Below are 4,121 nucleotides of genomic sequence, written 5' to 3'. Positions count from 1 at the left end.
TCTTTATTTATTTCTTAGCATTGGGCAGAGAGAGAGAGCGGACAGAGCAGAGCCGATGGCTTTAGCAGGCCTACCTGCAGGGTTGCTTAGAGCGGCACAGCGTTTCATCTCTGTACAGGAGAAGAAGTGGCCCCCGGCCCCCATCAGCCCCCCGGCCCCCAGCCCTCTAAACAGCTGTGTGAACCTGGGAGGGAGAAGAGGGGAGAGGACCATGAAAACTAGGGAAAGAAGAAAGAGAGGAAATTCAGTGGGCCTGGGGGAATCTGGACTTGCTTCCCTCTTGGTTGCTCACTCATTTGGTTTCTCTCTATAACACTCTCCCTTGATTTCAGTCTTTTACCCCCTTCTTTCCCTCTCACCATCTTATTTTCTCTCTTTCTGTCTGTCACTCTTTATCACTCTATATCACTCTCTTTCTCCCTATTCCATCCTGTGACTCTCTCTCTCTCTCTCTCTCTCTCTCTCTCTCTCTCTCTCTCTCTCTCTCTCTCTCTCTCTCTCTCTCTCTCTCTCTCTCTCTCTCTCTCTCTCTCTCTCTCTCTCTCTCTCTCTCTCTCTCTCTCTCTCTCTCTCTCTCTCTCTCTCTCTCTCTCTCTCTCTCTCTCTCTCTCACACACACACACACACACACACACACACACACACACCTCCTACTCTCTCTCTATCCTCATCCCTTTCTTAACTGAACTGTACTAATCCTATATGGACCGCGGCACTGTCAAGGCCGTTAAAAGAAGAGGACCAAGGTGCAGCGTGGTGAGCATACATTTCCCTTTTTATTAATAAAAATGACGCCGAACAAAACAATAAACACTACAAAAACAAACCGTGAAGCTAAAGGCAATGTGTCCTAAACAAAGTCAACTTCCCACAAAGACAGGTGGAAAAAAGGGCTACCTAAGTATGGTTCTCAGTCAGAGACAACGATAGACAGCTGCCTCTGATTGAGAACCACACAAACACAACGAAATAGAAAACATAGAAATAAAGAAACTAGAATGCCCACCCTAGTCACACCCTGGCCTAACCAAAATAGAGAATAAAAGCCTCTCTATGGCCAGGGCGTGACAGTACCCCCCCCCCCCCCCAAAGGTGCGGACTCCGGCCGCAAAACCTGAATCTAAAGGGGAGTGTCCGGGTCGGCTTCCTTTATGGCGGCGGCTCTGGTGCGGAACGTAGACCCCCCCTCCACCTCTGGCTCCCCCCACTTTGGTAGCGCCTCGTGTGCGGGGACCCTCGCCGCCGACCCCGGACTGGGCACCCTCGTTGCGGGCCCCGGACTGGGCACCCTCGTTGCGGGCCCCGGACTGGGCACCCTCGTTGCGGGCCTCGGACTGGGCACCCTCATTGCGGGCCCCAGACTGGGCACCCTCGTTGCGGGCCCCGGACTGGGCACCCTCGCTGGAGGCTCCGGACTGGAGACCGTCGCTGGAGGCTCCGGACTGGAGGCCGTCGCTGGAGACTCCGGACTGGAGAACGTCGCAGGAGGCTCCGGACTGGAGAACGTCGCTGGAGGCTCCGGACTGGAGGCCGTCGCTAGAGGCTCCGGACTGGAGGCCGTCGCTGGAGGCTCCGGACTGGAGGCCGTCGCTGGAGGCTCCGGACTGGAGAACGTCGCTGGAGGCTCCGGACTGGAGGCCGTCGTTGGAGGCTCCGGACTGGAGAACGTCGCTGGAGGCTCCGGACTGGAGGCCGTCGCTGGAGGCTCCGGACTGGAGGCCGTCGCTGGAGGCTCCGGACAGGAGAACGTCGCTGGAGGCTCCGGACCGGAGGCCTTCGTTGGAGGCTTCGTGCCATGACTCCTCACTGGAGGCTTCGTGCCATGGATCATCACTGGAGGCCTCTTGCCATGGATAATCACTGGAGGCTTCGTGCCATGGATCATCACTGGAGGCTTCGTGCCATGGATCATCACTGGAGGCTTCTTGCCATGGATCATCACTGGAGGCTTCTTGCCATGGATCATCACTGGAGGCTTCTTGCCATGGATCATCACTGGAGGCTTCGTGCCATGGATCATCACTGGAGGCTTCTTGCCATGGATCATCACTGGATGCTTCTTGCCATGGATCATCACTGGAGGCTTCTTGCCATGGATCATCACTGGAGGCTTCGTGCCATGGATCATCACTGGAGGGAGGAGACGTATGGGCAGTCTGGTACGTGGAGCTGCCACAGGGCTCACCAGGCTGGGGAGACACACAGGAGGATTAGTTTTGGGCGCAGGCACAGGACTCACCAGGCTGGAGAGACATACAGGAGGTCCTGTCCTTCTGGGGACAGGCACAGGATACACTGGGCCGTGGAGGCGCACTGGAGGTCTTGAGCGTAGAGCCTGCACAACCCGCCCTGGCTGGATGGTTACTTTCGCCCTACAGATGCGGAGCGCAGGCACAGGACGCACTGGGCTGTGCAGACGCACCGGAGACACAGTGCGCAGAGCCGGCGCAGGATATCCCGGGCCGTAGAGACGTACTGGCGGCCAGATGCGCTGAGCCGGCATCCTCTGACCTGGCTGGATGCCCACTCTAGCCCGGCTGATTCGGGGAGCTGGAAGGTAGCGGACCGGGCTGTGCACGCGCACTGGAGACACTGTGCTCCACCGCATAACACGGTGCCTGACCAGTACGACGCTCGCCACGGTAAGCACGGGGAGTTGGCTCAGGTCTCCAACCTGACTCAGACAAAAAAAAATTGGGGGGGGGATGCCTCTCGGGCTTCCTTGCCAGCCGCGTTCCCTCGTTACGCTGCCGCTCTGCTTTCTAGCTGCCTCCGCCTTCCTCAATGCTTCCACCTGTTCCCATGGAAGGCGATCCCTTCCGGCCAGGATCTCCTCCCATGTCCAGGATCCCTTGCCGTCCAGGATGTCATCCCATGTCCATTCCTCCTTTTTTCCACGCTGCTTGGTCCGTTTATGGTGGGAAGTTCTGTCACGGCCGTTAAAAGAAGAGGACCAAGGTGCAGCGTGGTGAGCGTACATTACCCTTTTTATTAATAAAAATGACGCCGAACAAAACAATTAACACTACAAAAACAAACCGTGAAGCTAAAGGCTATGTGTCCTAAACAAAGTCAACTTCCCACAAAGACAGGTGGAAAAAAGGGCTACCTAAGTATGGTTCTCAATCAGAGACCACGATAGACAGCTGCCTCTGATTGAGAACCACACCCGGCCAAACACAACGAAATAGAAAACATAGAAATAAAGAAACTAGAATGCCCACCCTAGTCACACCCTGGCCTAACCAAAATAGAGAATAAAAGCCTCTCTATGGACAGGGCGTGACAGGCACACCACTAGTCCCACTGCTTTTACAGATCCCTCCACTGTATCCCCGTTCACAGCCTCAACCTAGACCCTCTACTCCCCTGCACCTTAGTTAGAGCCGCAGCGCTAGAGCCCTCGACGCCTCAAAAAGCTTCTGAAAGATGAGAAAGAAGGTCTTCAACGCCCAACGTTTTTCGAGCTTAACGTCATGTCCCCAAAGCATCATCACCATCATCAACCCTTCTCTTTCTCGCTCTCTCCCTCTCTCTGGTGAGATCACACTCCTGGTTTGGAAATTCCTCCCACTCATCCAAGAGGTGGATATTTAAAAGGGAACAATTGGTGAGAATCCCACAGTTCACACTGACTTGGGCGCCACTCAAATCACATCTTGTGGCTTTATAATCCTATTGTTCTCTCCCTATCCGTACCAGTTTCACTTTACATAGGGCTGCTTGGCTGGCGGTGGGGTTGTCTTGGGGCTGGGGTGTTTGTGTTGGAGAGAAAGTCTATCACTGGGGTATATCACTGAGTATTGTGTAGCAACCATGGCTTCTAGGCTTTCCTTGACTTGAAATGGGAGAGGTGAGGACTCTATTCTCTTTTTTCCCACTAGTGCTGATCCTAATACAGTGTTGTGATGCTTTCCCACATGTTCTGTGTGGGAGAAATACTAATTGGTCTAGAACTCAATTAGCTTATTTTCCCTCCACATAGAAATGTGAGGAGGATGATTTGTCTTGTTCTTTGGTACAGTGGAACCAGTGGGCTCTATGACCTCGTATGGCTGTCACACATTGAGGACGGGGTTCTGCTCATGCAGACGAGCCAAACTCTGACTTCACTCAGGCCT

The sequence above is a fragment of the Salvelinus alpinus genome, chromosome 2 (assembly GCF_045679555.1).
Source record: "Salvelinus alpinus chromosome 2, SLU_Salpinus.1, whole genome shotgun sequence".
Classification (NCBI taxonomy): domain Eukaryota; kingdom Metazoa; phylum Chordata; class Actinopteri; order Salmoniformes; family Salmonidae; genus Salvelinus; species Salvelinus alpinus.
Note: the sequence above shows the minus strand (reverse complement) of the source record.